The sequence below is a fragment of the Castor canadensis genome, chromosome 19 (genome assembly GCF_047511655.1).
Source record: "Castor canadensis chromosome 19, mCasCan1.hap1v2, whole genome shotgun sequence".
In the NCBI taxonomy this organism is placed as follows: domain Eukaryota; kingdom Metazoa; phylum Chordata; class Mammalia; order Rodentia; family Castoridae; genus Castor; species Castor canadensis.
Genome location: NC_133404.1, coordinates 24329499 through 24351454, shown reverse-complemented (window position 1 = coordinate 24351454; position 21956 = coordinate 24329499). Strand labels below are relative to the sequence as shown.

The window sequence follows — 21956 nt, the reverse complement described above, 5'->3', positions numbered from 1 at the left end:
TCTCATGCCTGTAATCCTAGCCACTTGGGAGGGTAAGATAAGGCCAAGTTTACAAAATTGTTCACAAGAATCTACCTCCAAATTAAGGAGAGCTAAGAGAACTGAAGTTGTGTCCCAATCAGTGCAATGCCTGCTTGCAAGCTGATAGCCCTGAGTTCAAACCCTAATCCTGCCAAAAAAATCCTGTCAAAAAACAAATATAATCAAGAAAGAGAGACAAGTAGAATAACCATAAAGAGAAAGATTTGTGGAAGTGAAAGGAGAATGCAAATTAAAACCTGTGTGTTTAGTGAATTGATTGTTGATAAACACCATAAACCTTACCATCAAATGTCATCCTTATGAAGTTGTGTTAATCCACTGGCTACTCACAGGTGGTGGACTAAAACTATACCCTCAGTGCACACTACTCAGAGGTAAAATGGAAGTGCAGATAAATTTGATCTCCTGAGAATTCAAAACTTTTGTAGTTTTTTTTATAGAAGACTCAAAGTTCAAAGACAATACTGCTGGACTAGGGAAAAACAAACCAACTCTTTTCTCCTGTTCTCTGTACACTCAAAACAGAACACCTCTGACCAAGATGTGTGAGCCTTTCTCTACAACAACCCATTTCAGACACCAGCTCTGGGTCCTGCTGTTCAATTTAGTTCTAGCACCATTTTCCTATAGACAGTATCAGATCCAAAAGATCAGGGCTCTGGCGTACAGAGTGAACACAGCCAGAAGTAATAAATTCTCAGGTTATCCACCACTGGCTAATTTGGCTTCAAAGCAGAGTTTCCAACTCCCATAGGAAAATAGTGTAAAACTCCTGATTCTCTGCAGAGTTCATTTTTTGTGGCCCTTTTTTGTGATAGGTTTTCTTGGTAGTATCTCTGGAACTATTTGACAGGGTCTGGCTTTGAAACATGATTCTGACCTCTGTCTCCTCAGTAGGTATAATTATAGGCATGAGCCACCAGTGTCCAGCTGCATAACTCATTTTAATGGACACTAATGAACAGTCAGATGAGGATGATATGGGGAAAGGTATGTGGGAAACAGATGGTGTTTCCATGTACTCTTCAGGTACCACCTGCCCTACACCTTCATGTGTTCAAAAATGTTGAATGTCTATGATTCCTATTTTTTGTGTTCTCAGGAGGCTTCATTATAGAAGAATGATTGCTCAAATCATTAGTCACTGGTGTGGAGAGCTCTCAAATTTCCAACCATCTGATCACATATTGGGTTCCCCTGCAAACAGCATTAGGTTCACTCAGGAGCCTGAGTCATCAGTCTCCTCAGCATATTACAGAGCTGTCACATAGATAGACTCAAGACTCAAAACGTAAGTATCAGAAAACCAGAACAGATTCCAAATATGTGGTTTCTTTTTTTTTCTTTATTCATTTATTCATATGTGCATACATTGTTTGGGCCATACCTCCCCCCTTCCCCCCACCCCCGCCCTCTCCCTTCCCCCCCATCCTCCTCGCTTCCAGCAGAACCTGTTTTGCCCTTTTCTCCACTTTTGTTGAAGAGAAGACCTAAGCAATAATAAGAAAGACATAGCATCTTTGCTAGTTGAGATAAAGATACCTATACAGAGAGATTCCTAGCATTTCTTCCACGCACAAGTGTATTACAACCCGAATTGATTCATCTCTACCTGACCTCTTCCCCACTTCCCGGTCATCTTCCCATATTGACTTCTATCACTTTAAGGTTACTGTATTAGCTCCTTTGCAGTAGGGACGTCAAACACTTTCAAGTTTTGGATTTCCACCTATCCCCATTCCTAAAAAACTAGCTAGCATTTGTTGCCCTTAACGCAGAGAAACTAAAGCAGATACCTTAAAAGCAACTGAGGCCAATAGGAAAAGGGGACCAGGAACTAGAGAAAAGGTTAGATCAAAAAGAATTAACGTAGAAGGTAACACACTCGCACAGGAAATCAATGTGAGTCCATGCCCTGTATAGCTATCCTTATCTCAACCAGCAAAAATCCTTGTTCCTTCCTATTATTGCTTATACTCTTTCTACAACAAAATTAGAAATAAGGGCAAAATAGTTTCTGCTGGGTATTGAGGGGGTGGGGGGAGTGGGGGAGTGGGTGGTAAGGGAGGGGGTGGGGGCATGGGGGAGAAATGACCCAAGCCTTGTATGTACATATGAATAATAAAACAATAAAAATAAATAAATTAATTAAAAAATTAAAAAAGAAAGTGCATGGAAAGTCCTTGGAGAAAATTACGGAGTCTGACTACAGTTTTATTAAGCATTGAATTTTGCAGAAGAATTAAAGTTTCTGGGGTGTGGCTTTTCATTTTGTTCTGTGAATGAAACCTAGAGCTTGATGCAAGCTAGTAAGGTACCACAGCAGTGTGGTAAAAAACCCAATACAAAGCCCGAAATCAAATTACAATAAAATGTTATTTCTCCTCCACCTGTCTCTCCCCTTCTCTGAGGAACAGAAAGTTCATTTTTCATGATTTCTGAATTCATTTACTTCTGCTTTTGTGAAACATTTTGTGTATGTTTTCTTTGTGATTCTCTACTTCCATGTTTAATAGTGAAAATTACAAGTCAAACTTCCAGAAACCTGCTCCTTAACCAGAATTGGCTTTGCAGATTTTGCTGCCCCGGTTACAGAGTGCTTAAGGGACTTTATCTTATTTAAGTTACAATGTTATATTTTCTACTCCTGTTTCAAAACCACTGTTTCTCTGTCCCATCTTCTGATACACAAGATTTTAAAATGTTTTTCTTAATCATAAAAATATTTCCATATTCCTCTTTCAGTTATAGTCTGATTTAAATAAATTAATTAAAACAAATAATTTGAAATAAATTTAAATTTAAATTAAAAATTACATAAATGTGGCTGTAAAGGCAGATTTTTTAATTATTTCTGCATTGAGCATATTTCCCTTTTTTCCAGTGATTGTGTTTGACTTTGCTATATCCCACTCTCAAAGGCAATTGTTCTCTTGAGTGGGCTTTAGCATCACCTGGGGGCATTTTAATACAATGAGCAGGAACTTTTACCTTGGCTTGAAATTCACAATGTCTACTTGTGGGCCTGTAATTTGCAGTTGTAACTACTGCTTGTGTTGATATGGAGATGTCACTAAGAGAAGGTCACACTAATTCTAGTGTTATTGGAATTAGATAACCTAGTAAGGAGAAGAATCACTGACTTGTATAGAATATTAGGACAGAGAAGAGTTGAATCCCAGTTTGAATATGCAAATGTATGCTGTAATGATACTCAAGTACCTTTAGCACTGGGGAATAGGTGGGAGATGAGATACAGGGATGAAACCCTAAATACAACCCCAGACCTACTGAAACAGAATCCATAGTAATCCATAACTTCCTCATATTTCTGGAATCACTGGACTAGTTTCTGCCAATGTCTAGTGCCAGAGATGAAGCTTAACTAGGAAAACCTGTGGATGTCTCTGCCCTAATGGTTTGTGACTGTGTCCTAAGTCAGCTGCCTTGGAAGTTTTTTTTCTGAAGGTTTAGTCAGTTATTCTGCCCTTCAGTATAGTTAAGGATCCTGTATTCCCCTTCCAACTCCAAAAATTGTACTGATATTTGATGGACATTCCATGCTATTCCTGGCAGAGATACTCAGAAATTCTGGTCGTTGTCTAGATCTAAAGACAGCTACAAAGTCGTATTCACTCAATGGTTTTCCTTACTACAGGACCATTTCTGATAAGATTCCATGCAAGTGAAAATGAATTTCAGCTTTATGAAGACTTCAGAGACAATCATGTTTTAAGAAGGTTGACTTTAAAAACGGGAGCAGCATCTGCTGTTGCTCCTTCACAAAATTTGTGAAGAGGCGGATGCATGTGTTTATTGTGAGAAAACCATGGTATGCTTGATGAATATGCTACAGGCAGTGTTCTGAAGATAGCCCTAGAATCTTATCAGTACACATTCAGAAAATATCTTCCTCTATTAACTTAGGTTGAGCACTCTTGGTTTTCCTGGTAAGAGAATGGGAACAGCAATGATACAGAAGTTATGCATGGAGATAAGTTGAAATGCAGGCAACAAGCAGCACAAGTTTGTCCTTGTCAGGCAGTGGTTTAGAGGCCCAGCCACATGGTATCCAGTGGCTGACACTGATACCATTAATCCTAGCTACATGGGAGTGTGAGAAGGATACTAACACGGTTTCAGACCAGGGCAAGTAAATAATTTGGGAGACCCCCATCTCTAAAATAGCAAGACCAAAATGGACTGGAGGGGCTCAAGCGATAGAGCACTTGCTTTGCAATCATGAAGCATTGAGTTCAAACGTCAGTCGCATCAAAAAAAGTCCAAATTGTAAAATATTGTATTCCCTGGCTCTTGCATAACTGTTGGCATTCCTTCTCAATCTTGCCCTCCTCTATCTACATAGACTAACCCTTGGTTGGCAAAGTCGGTTAAATGGTAAGAATGCCTAATAGCCTGCCATTGCTGCCTTGGAACCATGATCCTTTTGGACTGTTTCTCCTGAGTAGCTAGGATTACAGGGGTGAGACACCAGCACGTGGCTAAATTATGCGTTTATTAGAAATAGTAGAATAGACAAAACTAACACTTAAATAACTGTAACAGGGGCAAGGATTATGTAGGTACTGTTGCATAAACTTTCCATTAATAATTTCAGTTTCCAGTGTTTGTTATATTTAATAAAACTTAGGTGATTTGGTGATGGAAGCGTGGCTCAAGCGGTAGAGTAACTGGCTCCCAAGCTCAAAGCCCTGTGTTGAAACACCAGTAGAAAAAAATAATAGAAACAAAAATGTAGAGGAGTCCTGCAACATCCACATGGTGATTGTTTTGGTGATCATCAGTCTCTGTACTGTGTGAAAATATATTTTTATGTCTCAGATGGAATCTGGTTATGTTTCCCAACATCATCTCAAACTCTGCCAAAGAGATCCTCTTGCCTGAATGTATTGATGGGATGACAGGAACCTGTCACACTTCCAGACACAATGTATATGTATCAGTAATTACTATTATAATAGGAAAAATAGACTGGGTGCTTGTCCCTCATGTCTGGAATCCTAGCTACTCAAGAGGCAAAGATCATGAATATTCTGATTCAAGGCCAGCTCAGGTAAATAATTTTTGAGACCCTATCTTGAGAATATTCAACACAAAAAGGGGATGGTGTGTAGACTTAAGTGGTAGAGCAGCTGTGTAGCAGTGTGAGGCCCTGAGTGCAATCACTGGTGCCACCAACAAAGAGAAAAAGAGCCTAGCATGAATGAGACTTAACTCTTAATATGTATAGAGGTAACAGGTTGCAAAGTTGTGATGAAGAGTAGGAATGGATTGTAAGTGGAGGCTCCATGGTGTTAGGAAAGTGAAAGTTTCAAGAAGTCCTAGGAAGTGGGGCTATTCAAACTGGAACTCAGTTGGCTTCCAACTTGATCTTATTAACATAGTCTAGGCTGTAGGACTATAATACCAGATGCTATGAGGTGGAGATCTAGAGGAGTACAGTTCAAGGACATTCTGGGTAACATGCTAGATTCCCATGTCACTAAACAAGGTGGGCTCTAGTGGTGCACACCTGTAATCCCAGAGATGGTAGTCTCAATTCAGGAAAAAAAGCAAACCAATCTGACAAGTAATAAAAGCAAAAATCACTGAGGCATGTTTCAAGTGGTAGTGTACTTGCATCACAGGGGCAAGGTTCTTAGTTCAAACACCAATACCAGCACCAAAAATGAAAAGAAAGAAACAACAAAACTAAACTAAAAACCAACAGACACTGACAGACAGGGGCTTGTGTGCATGCTTGGGGGTTGTGCAGCCTGGACCTTACTGCAGGTATTTCAGTTCATAGAGGACACTTTGCCCCCTGTCCTGTGGCAAGGATGGCTGCAAGCACCCAGGCTTGCAGCTGGGAAAAGCTTGTGTAGTCATCCATGAGAGAGAAGGGAGGTGCCTATGCCTCAGTTCCTGAGTGGATGGAACCAGCACGATGAGCAGAGAGGTTTCTTCACTGAGTCTGGCTAACGTTCATCTTTATTCATCATATATTACAAGTGTGTAGGACTTGCAGTATTGATATAAGAAATTGGGAGTCATAAATCCCTTGGTTCCAGAGAATCAGATAGGATGCATTTAGAGGCTTCAAATTCAGTATTCTGACCCCACATTTTCGTGGAAACATTGTACTACATCTCTCACACCATGTGTCCTGTCCTGTCACTATAAGGAAGTTTCATGATGGATGTTTGTCTTTCTTGTCTGAGGCAGGTACTGCATGTTGTCAATCATGGTTTGTGAAGAGGAGAAGGAAGAAGAGTGACTGTGGGAGTTTTAGGGAAGATGTGCTACTTTACACAGTTTTGAGGATGGTACCCAAGGTGACTGACCTGAGGACAGATACATTCTGAGCCTGCATGGAACCAGGGTGTGATGCTATGATTGTGGTGGCGATAGTTGATGTGAAGCTCTGAAAATACTTTTGGGGTGACCGTGGTTGGGGACCATTGGGTAGATCTGACAGAGAAGGGTGTGTTTTGTTTTTGCTCTGGGGTTTCAGAGGTGAGTGGGTATGTTGCAGGCTGGTGTCTAGAGTTCTTGTCTTCATGGGCCGAAGACTTGGCTCATGAGTCAGTGGATTGACTTGTGAGACAACAAGGTCAGCACACAAAGTAGTATTTAGTAGAGAAAGGGCTGCAGCTAGAGCAGTGCAGAAGAGCCCGGAAACCAGTGGCTCCCTGCTTATGTGAAGGGACTTTTTATGGATGCTTTAACTCTGGGTTTGGATAAGGGTTGGGTGGATTCTTTCCATTGGCCGTGCATTTGCGCCTGCTCCCGGGCTCTCCTTGATGAGCTGGTCTGTTTGCCCCATATGGAGGGAAACAACCTTGAGAGCATTTTGTTTTTCAGCCCCGTGACAGATTTATGAGACCATGTAACTCCTTCTCAGGATGCAGGGCTCATAGCACTCTCCATGGGGGATGCGATACTGACTCACTCATCTGTCCTTTAGGTTCCCAGATACAACAGGTAGAGCCATGTTGGGGTTGAGGTTAGGTTGGCAGTGGTGTCAGCATAGACATTAGGTCAAAAGGTATCTATAGGATTGTGGTGTGGAGGGTAAAGTGCGGGGGGGGGGGGCTAGGTGGGTATTGGGTTCACTGGGGTGTCTGAAGCATGTGCAGGGGTCAATGGAGTGACTGCTGTGCTATGAAGTATGAGGGGTGAGAAGCAGGGATGGGGAGGCCTGAGGTGCAGATTTTATTGCAAGATAGCAATAAACTTTTAGTCTTTTATGCATTGGTCCACTGTGCATATAATGATCATGCTTGTTTTCTTTTCCATTTTTGACTATGTGTACCACTCTTGGAAGAAAGGGATGGTAGCAGAAATGTTTTGTTCAGTTTCCTTGCCTATTTGAATCGTGTATGATCCCTAACCCTGCATTTTCATGTGTGTTGAGTAGGAGAATGAAGTGTGAAACTTGCTTTTAGGCATCTGAGTGTTTTGACAAGTGAGACCTCAGGGCTGAGTATTTTTTCCATGTGCTTCCTGGTTTTCAGAACCAAGATGGGAAGGTTCACAGGCACCAGTGGTTCATGTCTATAACAGTAGATACATGGAGGTTGAGATCAGTAGGATTATGGTTCAAAGTCAGCCTGGGAAAATAGTTCCTGAGAACCCCATCTGTAGAGATAATTAGGGCAATGTTGAATACAGGTTTTGGTTCAAGTGGTAGAGTGCCTGCTTTAGAAGCAAAAAACCTTTGAATTCATATCCGTATTCCACCTAAAAACAAAACAATTGACATGTTTTTTGGGGATTGCATGGGTTGGTGATCATATCAGAATTTGTAAGGTCCCCCAAAAGTGGCTGTTTGGTGTACAGGCATGAGTCTACAATGGTGTGATATTGTGGGACCAGTGGTCACATTCTTACAATGTAGAGAAGGAATGAGGGCATGCCTAGGTTTATGTTCAGATCTCTCCTGCTTCAGTTTCAGCCCCACCCTGCCCAGTCTTGAAGTGCAGTGGGATGGGCACTGAGAAGTCAGGTGCAGCAGGGAAGTCAGCATCCCTGGCTGAGATAGGACAGGCAGTTTTGTTTGGGGTTGTACAACCTTAGCTTGGGTAAGATGGCAGTGACCCCTACATCTGGCTGCCATAGCATCTACTACTTGCACTTCTTTAGCACTATGTCCCTGTGGAAAAGGTGTGAAGAAGGTAGGTTTGCATTAACTCCACCTAGTGCTGATAGCAGCCCCCTTACAGTGGTTCTGCAGAGGCTCTAAGGCAGGTGGGAAGGGAATCAGCTAGAGGGCAGGTTTGTTGCTTTGAACAATTTTTGTATATCACAGTTACTTTGTTTCATTATCAGTCTTTGTACCTTCTATTTATGAGAGATTATTCACCAGCACTTTTTTAGATTGGTTGGTTAGGCTGTTTTTTTGGTGTTACTGAAGTTTAAATTCCAAGCTTCCTGTTTGAATAGGCTGGTATTCTACAACTGAATCCAAAACCTCCATCCCTATTTTTTCAACTTTGTGATGCCACATTTACTTGCATGTTCTTTCACTTTTTGGTCATACATTCAGTACCTGCGCTTGTGATGAGCACGGTAGTAAATTCCACCTTTCTGACAGGGTTTACCTGGAATGTTGTTCAATTGTAAACCTGAAACCTGCACAAAATGCATTCTCCTTAATACTCAGGCTCAAATCATCAAGCGTAGGGGTTTTGGAGTTTGTAGGTTAGAGGTAAAGTATGAGCTGTTACTGCCTTGTGTGTACCTGACCTTGTCAGCCCTATTTATCCTTTGGGTTCCACTTGGAAAATGGCCTGAGGCACCTGGGTCTGTAGTGAGTGTTGACCCAGGATCTCCAGACCCATACAGGGCACCCATTCTGCACTTGGCTGAGGACTGAGCAGGGGAAGTTGGAAGACAACAGAAGAACATCTTGCCCTCTCAAGGATCCCTTGGCAAATGAACTGGTTCTGGTCAGCTCTGGAATTTGGCTACCTCACTACCAGTGTTCCATTTTCTGTTTGTCTCATAATCATGGAAATTAGAGTCACTTCTTGGGGGGCCTGTCATTTGGGCCTCTACCATAGACAAAACACCCCCTTGCTACACCTTCCTTTTCTCATCAACAGGAACACATCTAGACAGTTACATTAATCCATCCATCCAATGGCAAGGCTGAGTGTAGCCAGTGCCTTAGCTTCAAGTTTAGGGTCAGGGTCTGGTTTTAGAGTTGCGGGTATATATAGGAACAGCTAAGAGTTAGGGTGCTAATCAATAGGAGCTGCAGTTTTAGTATAGTATCCGAGACCCAAAGGAGACCATGTATAGTTGATGGGTGTTGTGAACCCAGATCAATTGAGGATCAGTATGGGGCAGCCAGGACGAAGCAAGTTATCTTCCCCCACAAAGCTGTCCTTTCTGGCAATGTGTGTCCACATAGAAGTGTAATGTCTGCTTTGAAGTGAAGAATGTTGAAGTTCTTCTCCTCAAAAACAAGCCAGGTAAAAATAGCCCTGATTTCTTCCCCCTGTCTGAAAACCAGAAAGAAGCAAGACACTAGCACCTTTGGGTGGAATTGCTCATTACGGTGGGTGATACACTGGAGAGACTCTCAGATGTGGGAAGTGGTGGTGGGTGCCTCGTCACTCCTGGTCTCCAGAAACCTCTCAGGTACCCAAAGCCCCACACAGGGTGCCTGGCAAAGGCTGGTTCCACTTGGCCATAGAGGGTGTCGACGAAACAAAATTGCATGGCTTGTCACCACTGGATTGCTTATGGAGATTCCAAGTTAGCACATGATGGTACACACATAATAGTTTCAGAACTGTTGATCCCCGTATTCACGGGAAACAAGGTTACAAAAGATAATGCATAGGGCTGGTGGAGTCAATCAAGTGGTAGAGGGCCTGCCTAGCAAGCATGAAGCCCTGAGTTCAAATCCCAATTCTGCAAAACAAAACAAAAAATGCACTGTTTATTTCTGACTATTTTGTGCTTTAGAATTAGAATTTCCTCTTACTTCCTTCGTAACTTTGGTCAGTCCCTTTCCCTTTTCCTTTCCTAGGGCCTTGTGCATGTTAGGCAAGCAGTCTACTACTGTGGTACACCCCAACCCACATGGTGTCATATTTTTAATAATATTTTCTTGGAGATGTTTTCACTGTATACACATAAGAGTCACTGGTTTTTCTCTGAGTGTGCTATCAAGAAAAACTGCCTCATAGAATGCATTAGGTGTGATATCTTCTTAAGGAGGTAAGATTGTGAAATGTCAGTGGCAGGGAACATTAATCATATTCACCCACACTCCAGTAGAGTGTTTTCTTGGTTCAGAGTTTTGCTCCAAGTTATCAGAAGACAACTGGACCTTCAGGTCATTGAGAAAACTCTGCCATAGTTAACAAATTATGTTTCATATTGCTAATGCAGCTCTTTGGTTTAGAAATTAATAATTTCCCCATTTCTGTGTATTTAATTTTCTCCAGTCATTCTGGTTGACTTTCCTGTATTCCTATTTTATATATATATATAAAATGTATATAAATATATATCATATATTTTCTATGTGAGGCCAAAGACGATGTTGCATGACTCTAATCCCAGCTCCTTGGGAGGCAAAGGTCAGGAAGGTCATACTTCTAGGCTAATTATGGGCAAAATCACGAGACACTATTCAAAATATAAATTAAATGCAGAAAAGTCCCAGGAAAGTGGCTCATGTGGTAGACTTCCTGCCTAGCAAGGATTACGCTCTGAGTTCCTATTCCGTATGACAAAAATTTTTTCTTCTCTTTGATTTTCAGCTTTCATATGTAGTAGTGGAATTTATAAGTGAAAATTCTTTGACCATGCCTGTTCACCAGAATTTCTTCCACAGGTGCTGATGCGCCTGCCACAACATGCTCAAAGTAGTTTCCCTCTGTAAATAGAAATGTCACATGTCTCTAGCATCTTGCTCTTTACTGTATGCAACTACTACAGTAAAGTAGTTACTAGTAGATAGAGTTGCATATCTACTTGTATGCAACTTATTGTACCAACTCTTGTGATACAGATGTATGTGTAACTTTTTCGTTAATCATAAATATCTTTCCAATTGGTGATGCAACTATGTGTTCTAGAAATTAATAATTTCACATTTTGGGCTATTTAATTTTCTCCAGTGGTTCTGGTTGACTTCCCTATATTCCTTTGTCAAAGGAAATTGTTCTCAATGTGCGTTAGCATCTCCTGGGTCTTGTTAACACTGAGCACAAACTCCTTCCTCATATTATAATTGCAAAGTTATATTTGCTGGCCTATGATTTCCATTTCTAACAAGTGCCTATGTTGACCTGATCACTACATTGAGAGTAATAAATGTCCACCAGGTGAGCTTCAGTTCCCTAAGCTGGCTGAGAGAAAAATCATTAAAGTGTATGAAGTTGAGGAGAGAGAAGAACATGTGAATATTCTTACATTCTCAGACTCCCTGGAGAGATACAGGGGAGCAGGGCAGCAATCCGATGAGTCGATAGAGTCAAAAGGTCAACCCCAGACTGGGTGGACTTATTTCTAGGTTTTCTGTTGTATTCCATTGTTTGTTCATATCTTCGTATCTTTATGGTTGCACTGTGCTGTTTTTGTCGCTGTTAATTGTGTAACATATTTGAAGACAGGTATTGTGATGCCTCCAGTGTCTTTTGCTCAGTATTATTTTCGCTATTTGTGTATTTTTGTGTTTCCACATGAATTTAAGAATTTGTTTTTTATATCTTTGTGAAGAATCAGAGTAGAATTTTCATGGGATTGCATTAAATCTATAGATTGAGTTAGGTAATGTAGCCATTTTTACAATATTGATTCTGCTGATTCGTGAACATGGACAGTATTTCCTTCTTATGATGTCTTCTTTCATTTCTTACCTCAGTGATTATAATTTTCTTTATAAAGGTCTTTCATCTCCTGAATTACATTTATTTTTAGGTATTTAATATTTTAGAGACTCTTGTGAAGAGGTTCTTTTCTTATTACTTTTTTTGCCTTTTTAGTATTCAGCTCCTGATTTTTGTGCATTGATTTAAACATGCTAATTTCCTAAAAGGGTCTTTCTGGTTTACATTTATATTTGCTATAAATAATTGGACTTCTCCTCTAATTCAATTACTTTTTGATTTCTTCTATTGCTCTACTAGCAATCCCAACACTATGTTGAATAAGAGTACAGAGACTAGGTACCATTGTCTTGTTTCTCACGTTAGAGGAAATAGGTTTTATTATTTCCTTTTTTACTATAATGTTGTTGATAGTTTTTTTTTCTTTTTTTGGCAGCACTGGGATATGAACTAAGAGCCTCACACTTTTTATGCAGGTGCCCTTAGTGCTTGAGCCCCCCTGCCATCTTATTTTTTGTGATGGGTTTTTCAAGATAGGGTTTTGCAAACTATATGTCTCAGAGGTGGATTGGTACCAGGATCCTCCTGATCTCTGCGTCCTGATTAGCTAAGATTATAGGTGTGAGGCACTGGTGCCCACCTAGGTTTTTCATGTATAGCCCTTTTTATGTTTTTGTACTTTCCTTATAGTCATAATTTTTCTTAACTTTTATTGTGAGCAGATGTTGAATTTGCTGGGATCTGTGCTGCTGGGAGGCTCCTGAATAGACATCAGTGCTCACTGTTCGTTTTGGTTTCAATGGTCACAGAGAGTGATGTTTACTATTTTTGTTCTTTTGTTTTTATGTTTAGCACTAATTTTTTTCAAAGATGTTTATGTGTGAAATCTTAACAATGGACCATACATAATAGAGATTTTAAAATATACAATTCTGTTAAAGATGTTCTTACTTGTTCTGTTAACCATTTTTAAAATGTCTCTGTAATTCTCACCTTTCATATATAACTGTGGAGATTAGAAGTGAAACGTCTCTAAGTTGCTCCTTCACCAGAATGTGTTCTGCAGATTTTATTGCTGCTGTAGCAAGGCTTAAGGTACTTAATCTTATGTATGTAGAAAAGGTGCACACCCCTAGCTTATTTCTTTTTCCTCAGCTTTCAAACATGCACTGTTTCAGTCTCCCTCCTCTTCTGATATAGATGATTTTTAACTTTTTCCTTAATCATAAAAAATTTCCATATTCCTCTTGTGGTTATAATTTTATTTAAAATTTAATGACTGTCTAATTTCAGCATTTTTGGGTATTATCTTCAGTGGTTTTGTTTGACTCTTCTATATCCCTCTGTCAGCAGCAATTCTTCCCTTGAGTGTGCATGAGCATCACCTGATGACTTCTTAGTTCACTAAGTTCAAACCTCTACCTAGGTTTAAAGTTCACAATGTCTACATGTGCCTGTGGTTTGCATTTCTAAGTAATGCCTATACTGATATGAAGATGACACTAATTCCAGTGTTAATTGGAATTAGATAACCTGGTGTGGAGGGAAAATCAGTGACGTGAACTGTGTATTAAGAGAAAGCAGAGCTGAATCCCAGTTTGAACATGCAAATCCATGTTTTAATATCTAAATCCCCTCAGCACTGGGAAACAGGTAGGAAATCTGATATACAGATGGAACCATAAACTCAACCCCATACCTACTGAAACATAATCCATGGTAAGCCTTAAGTTCCTTATATTTTGGGCATCACTGGACTGGCTTACTTCCCAAATCTGAAGTGTTAGAGGCAAACTGAAGTAGGACAGTATTTGGATGGCTAATGGTTTGTAGCTGGGTCCTAAGTCAGGCGCAGTTTAAGTTTTTGTTTTGTTTTCTGAAGGGGTATTTAGTTATGGTTCCTTTCAGTGATGTTAAGGATCATATCTTCCCCTGCTTTCTCAGATCATTGTACTGATGTGTAATGGACATTCAATGATTTTCCTGGCAGAGATACTCACAAATTCTGGAAATTGCATAGATTTAAAGGCAGTCGAAAAATTCTAGTTGCTCAAGGCTCTTTTGAGTGGTTTTCCTTAACATAGGAGCACATCTGACAAAGAGTCCAGGAAAATGAAAATGCGATTCATCTTTATGAAGATTTCGGAGACATCAGCCAAAGGCTCCTTCGCACAGTTTGTGAGGATGTAGGTGCATGTATTTATTGTGAGAGAGCCACGGCAGATTTGAGCAATTCCTTCCAGGTAATGTTCCTGCAGTTGTCTCCAGAATCTCATCATTCAGGCATTATCTTCTTCTATTTTCTTAAGGAGAGCCAACTGTGTTTCCCAGTAAGAGAATGGGAGCAATTAGGATATAGTAACCTGAGCATGGGGGATAGGTTGTAATGCAGGCAACAAGCAGCGTCACTCCCTCCTTGTCCTGCAGTGGTTTACAGGTCCAGCCAGCTGGGGCCCTTTGTCTCATGCCTGTAATCCTGGCTACTTGGGAGGCTGATATTAGGAGGAGCACCATTTGAAACCAACCTGGGCAAAAAATTTACAGGACCCCCATCTCCAAAATAACCAGTCCAAAATGGAATGGAGCTGGAGCTCAAGCAGTAGTGTGCCTGCTTTACAAGCATGCAGCCCTGAGTTCAAACTCTAGTCCCACCAAAAATAAAATAAAATAGGTCCAGTTGGAGAGTAGAGGTGATCGTGATGGAAAACTTGTTTACACCTAGGTATTGGCAAATGAATTTATGTTTGCCCTATTATGTCATAACTTACATGCAGGATCTGCTTCATTCTTTGCATCTCTTGGTTATTTGGCTGTTGAAAGTAGAAAGACACACCCATGCCGTCTAATTCTGCCTGGTACTCCTTGGTTCATTATTTCTACTAGCCCTTTTCACAAATGAATAAATGAAATGATAAAGAAATCAATAAATAGGGTGTAGCATGGATTTAGTGGTAGAGTGCTTCCCTGGCAAGCTCAAGGCCCTGAGTCAAACCCCAGTACTGCCAAAGTATAGATGATGTTTTTTAGGGTAGCCTAATAAATGGAGGCATTGAATTTAATGCAGTGAGTATGAAGCCCTGAGTTCAAATACCAGTAAGAAAAAAAAAATCAAAAAACTTAGATGACTCATAGAATGCATGTTTATTTTTATTTATACATTTGAGTAACTATTGTGTTCACCTAGTTAAAAAATGAAAACACATAAAAAGATACACAGTGATATGTCTGCCTTCTACCCTTATGTTCACAAATCCCCATACACCTGGTTCAGTACAGTTCATGTCCCAGTATAAGGATGAGTTTTCATTTTACAATTGGGCATTGGGATGAGGAATTGCACAAGCATGTTACTTAGATTCCTGTTCCTCCACCACACTGAAAAACCAATTCATTCAGAGGCACATGTGGTGTCATTGTCTGTGTGACTCCTGGAGAAATTTGAAGTATAATTTCTCGATATGTGCATGTGTTGTGAGGTCTGTCTTTGTGTTAACTTTTCACAAATGAATTTACTGAAGGTAATTTTTATCTTTTGAGGAAATCTTAAGTGCATAGAACTCTCATATGTAACCTGGGACACTCACATTAATGGTTTGGCAGATTATTCGGTTTACCAATTTTTTATCTTTCAATTTCCCCTCCTGCTCTTTATAAATATTTGCACATGATAGATGGTCATATTGTTATTCCTTCAATAATAGTCCAGCTATTGTTTCTAAATTCTCTTGTTATATGTTTATTCCTAACTTGCTGCAAACAGTGTGGCATTTTCCCTGCATCCTCTCCAACATTTTTTGCTGTTCTTAATAATAACCATTCTGAATGGAGTGAAATGAAACGTTCATTTTGTTTTTATTTGTATTTCCTCATGTGAAGGGATATTGAGCATTTATTCATGTATTTATTGGCCATTTTATAATCCCTAGAAAACTTTCTGTTCAGTTCATTGACTTATGTCTTCATTGAATAATTGATTCTTTGAAAGTTCAGTTTATTGATCCCCTTGTAAATTCTGTTTACTAATCCCTGTCAGTTGTGTAGCTGGCAAAGATGTTCTCCCATGCTGTGGGCTGTCTCTTCAGTCTGGTGACCATTTCCTTTGCTGTGCAAAAGGTTTTTGTTGTCATGTTTTCCCATTTGTTGATCCATTCTCTTCATTGCTGTACTATTGGAGGTTTATTCTGGACGTAATTGCCTGTGGCTCTGAGTTCTATACTTCTTTTCCTATTCTTATAGTAGTTTCAGAGTTTTAGGCCTTACATTTAGATCTTTGATCTACTTTGAATCTGTATATATTACTGGTATCAGTATTTTATGGATAACTTGTTCTACATGCAGTACTGCATCTGGGAGTTTAGAAGATACCTTGTTTTAACTTCTATAGTCTGCTGTTAATATTTACAATCCATTATGTTTTAGAACTGGCCATACTGGACAATTAAATTCATTAGAGCTGTCAGGTATTATTATGTTTTCCTTTAAGTAGTTTCATTATCTTTTCTGTAAGTCTTTTATGTGTACATTTTAAAACCATTTTATTACATAGGGTTTCTTTGTGATATTTTCATATATCCTTATGGAGTACCTTGGTTTGCTTCATCCCCATCATCTTCTTTACTCATACCCTGCCCCCGATTTAAAATGATTTTGACAGGTTTCAATTTTTTATCTTTATATATGTATATAAAGTACATCGATCATGGTCTTCTACCTTAACTCTCTCTGTTCACAATTCCCCTCCTGCTACTACCATTGCTCTAAGAGGACCTGTTTTACAGTCCTGTTCTTCATTGCTTAAGTGGATTTTTTTTATTTTTCAAAGGTTTTTGCCATGGTATTTCACCTGTGAGTATGCTGTGCTTTAGTTAGTCCAACCTCCTCTGTTACTTTTCCATATCCTTTAACCCTACCCAGATTATTCAACAGCTTTTAGTGCATTTCATTGTGGCTTCCTCATAAGCACGTCATTCATTTCTATATTATTTATTCTATATCATTATCTTTTCCTCTCCTTCCTCCCCCTAGTCTCCTCAAACAGTCCCACTATTGGAAATATGTTCTGTATGTATATATGATTATACTTGCATTTATGTATATGTTTATCTTTTAGATCTGTTTCCCATAAATGAAAGATGTGCCCTTTAATTTGTGACTCTGCCTATTACTTCATTTAACATGATGATCTCCAGGTAGGTCAGTTTACCTATAAATAATACTATTTCATTCTTTATGGCTATGTAATACTCCACTCCCTTGTGCAAGTATACCACATTTCTTTAATCCATTCATCAGCTGTAGACATTTGGGTTGGTTCCATAGCTTGGCTATTGTGAGTAATGCTCCAATAAATATGGCTGTGCTAGTGTCTTTATTTTATACTGACTTAACCTTCCTTAGAATGTACGCCCAGGAGTGGTATCAGTGGACCGTATGTTAGTCCTGTTTTCTTAAGAAGACTCCATACCGCTTTCCACAGTGGTTGTACTGATTCTCATTCCCAAACCAGTGTGTTCATTCTTCCCTGCATTGTTTCCAACATTTTTGGTTGGTTGTGTTCTTACTGATAGCCATTCTGAATGGAGTCAATGAAACTGCAATGTGGTTTTTATTTGCACTTCCTTCTGTGAAAGGATGTTGAGCATTTATTCCTGTATTGATTTGCTGTTTCCAATTCTTCCCATGAAAAATTGGAAACAGCCCATTCATGGAATCATTGATTCTTTGAAAGTTTAGTTTTTTGATCCCATTTTAAATTTTGGTTATTAATCCCTTCTCAATTGTCTAGCTGGCAAAGATGTTCTCCCAACTGTGGAATGTCTCTTCAGTCTGGTGACCATTCCCTTTGGTGTATAAAAGGTTTTTATTTTCACATGTAGGCATTTCTGAATCCTTTCTCTTCATCGCTGTGCTATTGGAGTTCTATCCAAATGCTGTTGCCTGTGCCTATATGTTATAGTGTTTTCTGTTTTTCTTGTAATACTGTCAAAGTTTTAGGCATTACCTTTACCTGTTTGATATACTTTCAATGTATATATTACTGGTATCACATTCATGCTCCAGATATTTTCTTCCTCAGGTGAACAATGTTCAGATACATCTACTGGGTCAATTATTGTGGCATGAAGTTCTTGCTGTAGTTTCAGATATCCTGCCACCTATACTTTTATTTTTGTGGAGTTATTGCATTTCTTAATTCGTCCCTTTAATAAAGTTGTCTAGGATCTATGTCCACTAAAAAAGTGTGTGCTTCCATCATTTTCTTGAATTGCTTTTTGATTTTTGCTAATTGTATAGATGGCCTATTGTTCCAAGGACCTATAAAGATATTCCTGACTAGGGACTCTTCCCGGTATTTTTCTAACGAAGCTTTGAGAGTTTCTACTTGTGCGCTTTTGCATGTTTCTTTTTTTTCCATATGGGGCAAGAGATTCATTCTTTGAAAGTCTTCTCTATTTTGTGAGTTATATTCCTGAATTTGTCTTGCTGTCAGTTGTTCTTAGGTCTGTTATATGTCCTGTTTGTTTGTTGTGATATGTAATAAGCAGTTTGTGACTAATACGTAAGTGCTCACAAGGTATGGCATATTATCTGATACTGGACCAAGAAAGTATTTTATAAGAGAAAATATATTCACACAGTTGATTTCAATAAACTATGGAAAGAAATCAGGTCAAGCCCAATGTTCTGCTTCTATCTTGTAACATTTTAGGCCAGATTTGCATTCTCTCTGTGAGGGTAGTTAATACTACCTGCCTATTCACATGTTTTACAAACTGAATGGGTAATTATACATACTGTTTTGGCACTAAGGATAGGTCTCTACTAACCATGAAATCAGTGTTTCCTAATACTAATAGGTTTTTGGAAGATGTATGCCTCAGGTCAATTAAAATACATCATTTTTGTATGTTACAATGAAATAATAAAACTTTAGAAAAGTATAACAGATTACAGATATGAGCCGCCAGCATTGGACTCATTCCCCTTTTGGTGGTACTGGGGTTTGAATTCAGGTCCTTATGCTTGGTAGGCAGGCAGTCTACCACTTGAGCCACTCACACAGCCCTGTTATGTATTGGACCTTTCTAAGATAGGGTCTTACTAAGATTTCTGTGTGCTGGCTTTGAGTCATCCTTATCTCTGCCTCTTTGAGGCTAAGATTACATGTGTGAGCTACAGGTGCTCAGCAAAATTGTTTTTTTTTGTAGTTGTTTGTACTGGGGTTTGGACTCAGACCTCACAATTCCTAGGCAGGTGCTCTAGCACTGAGACACACTACCAGCCCTAGGACTTTGTTTTTTGATACTTCTATCCTAGCAAGTGGCCATTTGAGACAAAGGTGGGAGTGGGCAGGGCATGATACCAAGACCACCAACTCACCACTAGCTTCATCTGTTCTTTCCTGGAAACTTAGATGGACAAGTACCTAGAGGATATTTCGGATATCCAAACCCTAGCCAACCTTATCCAGTTAAAGGCCAGTTGCTGCTCAACATGTTCTGATTAGAGCTGGCCATCTGTATCACCTTCTCCTGACCCACCTGAAGGACCTTGAATCCAGTGAGGCAGAACTCCATGAAAGTGAGGAGATCTTGCAAGAGTGCCTGAGAGCACTTAAGGAGGTGTGGGTACTGTGTCCCATAAGAAGGATACTCCAGATACTTAGGTTAGGCCAGTAGCCATCAGTGGACCCCAGGCTGTGAAATGGTCTTGTTGCTGGGTGAGGGACTTGGGATTGTCTGGCAGGCAGGGTCTTTTCTCTGTATGGAAAACTTCAGGCAAATCATGAACTATGGGAATATTGTCTCCTTCTGCAAGTGCAGTGCAACCTTAACCTTCTAGAGCTATCTCCAACAGCAGTGCATCTATTTCCATCATAGGTTTGGTCCCACACAGGACACTGATCCTCAAATCAAGAAAAGGGCCTTTCATAAAAAATGGGGTGGCGGAGTGGCTCAAGTGGTAAAATACCTGCCTAGCAAATATGAGGCTCTGAGGTCAAACCTGACACTGTCAAAAAATACACATAGAATTGTAAACACTCTTAAGTATAAAGGAAATGCAAATGTAAATGAAATTGAGATTGTATTGCACCACAGTCAGGATGGCTATCATTATGAACACAACAACAAATGTTGCTGATACACTGTTGGTGGGAGTGTAAATTCTCACAGTCACCATGAAAAGCACTATGGAGGCTTGTTAAAAAAACTAAAAATAGAACTGACATGATTTAGGTATACCCCATGGAATATGTCTAAGGGAATATAAGTCAGTATACCATAGAAGCACATTCCCACCAATGTTTATTGCATCACTATAAAATTATTCATAATAATCAAGCAATGGAAGCATAGATGACCTTTAATTGATGAATGTATAAATACAATGTTATATACTTATATGTGTGTGTACACATATATGTGCACAGTGGTGTATTCTGTTATAAAATGAACAAAATTAGGCATTTTCAGGACAATATGTATAACTGGAGATCATAATATTATATGAAATAAGCTATGTTCAAAAAAGAGCACTGCAAATGCTCTTCTTTCCCGATTATCTCCACCACTATTGCTTAAACACTTCTCTGGCCAGAGGCAAGACCCAAGGTATTCAGTCGTGATGTTTTTTTTCCTGTAACATAATTGCTGAGATTAATAGGTCCTTATGACCCTCAGCTCTACCTGCCTGAGATCAAGCTAACTCCTAACACTGCTGATGTGTCCTGAACATTCCATGTATTCTGGAAGTTGTATAGATCTAATGATAAGTACCATGATTAAGTAACTCAAGGTTCTTTTGAATTGTTCTTAATACAGAATCAAGGCTCATTGGGCCTTTCTAGAGGTTTATATATTGCTTAAATCTTAGTATTAAGTAGGAACAGGGCAGTGACCAAAAATTCCATGCAACTGAAAATGAATCTCAACTTGGTGAAGATTTCGGAGACTGTGATGTTTAAGAGGATGACTTCAAACAGGGGACGTGTGTCTCCCAGAGGTTCTTTCCCACAATTATTGAAGATGAAGATGTATGTATTTATCCTGAGAAAACCATGGGATCCTTGAGGAATTCCTTTCAGGAATGTTCCTGTAGATAGCCCCAGAAAGTTATCAGTGTGCATTTAGGACACATCTTCCTTTCTTAACTGAGGGAGACCCGACCTTGATAATTCCAGGTAAGAGAATGGGTGTACCCAGTGTAAGTGGAGCAGTGACAGAGGTGACTCCATTTTGGATAAGAGAGGCAGTTTAAAAGCAGTCATCTAAAGAAGTGTGTAAAACAATGGCTTTTCAGAGAGAGTTCAAGCCTCTCACAAAAGTAACAAGATACAGCTGTATAATGTGGGTAATGGGACCCAAGGACAGGAAGAGTTTGGACAACTCCAATGTCAGGATGAGCTGTCCAGACCCTCTTGGAATGTCCATTTTGATAAGGAGCAGGATGGACAGGTGGTCTTATTCAGGAAGTTGTTGCCTATGGCTTTATCTCTCGGTGATTTCTCTGTTTTTCTGGATTACTCTCAAAGTTTCAGGTCTTACATTAATGTCTTTGATCCACTTTGAGTTGATTTTAGTCCAGTGCAACCAACAAGGATCATCTAGTATCAGTGTCCTACAGATAGGTACTCAGTTTTACCAACATAGGATTTTTACACCTTTGTTGAAAATCACCTGGCTTTAACTCTGTGGGCTTATTTCAGAGTCCTCTGTGCCTTTGGTTGAGAGGGCTATTTCTGTGCTACCATCAAGCTGCTTTGGGATGGTTCTGTAGCATAATTTGAAGGTAGATACTGTGATTTGATACCTCCAGGGTAGCTGTTTTTGCTCACTGTTTATTTGGCTATTTGACTCTTTTGTGCTTCCATGTGAACTTTAGGTTTGATTTTTTTTTTACCCATGGAAGAATGTCATAGGAATTTTGATAGATATTGCATTGAATGTATAGATTACTTTGGTAGGACTGCCATTTCCACATATTGATTATGCTGATCCATGAACATGAATGTCTTTTATAAAATGTGTTATCTTTAATTTCTTTCTTCATTATTATATAGTC

At 39.5% G+C, this 21956-nt stretch overlaps 1 long non-coding RNA gene across 5 annotated transcripts in view; it reads left to right on the top strand.

Moving 5' to 3' along the window:
* The window catches only part of LOC141419275 (uncharacterized), a 91698-nt gene that overhangs the window by 50125 nt on the left and 19617 nt on the right, over window positions 1–21956 (top strand). For all 5 annotated transcript variants that reach the window (XR_012444063.1, XR_012444065.1, XR_012444066.1 and 2 more), the window contains one exon: window positions 1145–1333. This is a non-coding gene — a long non-coding RNA (uncharacterized lncRNA). The remainder of the gene's footprint in view (window positions 1–1144; window positions 1334–21956) is intronic.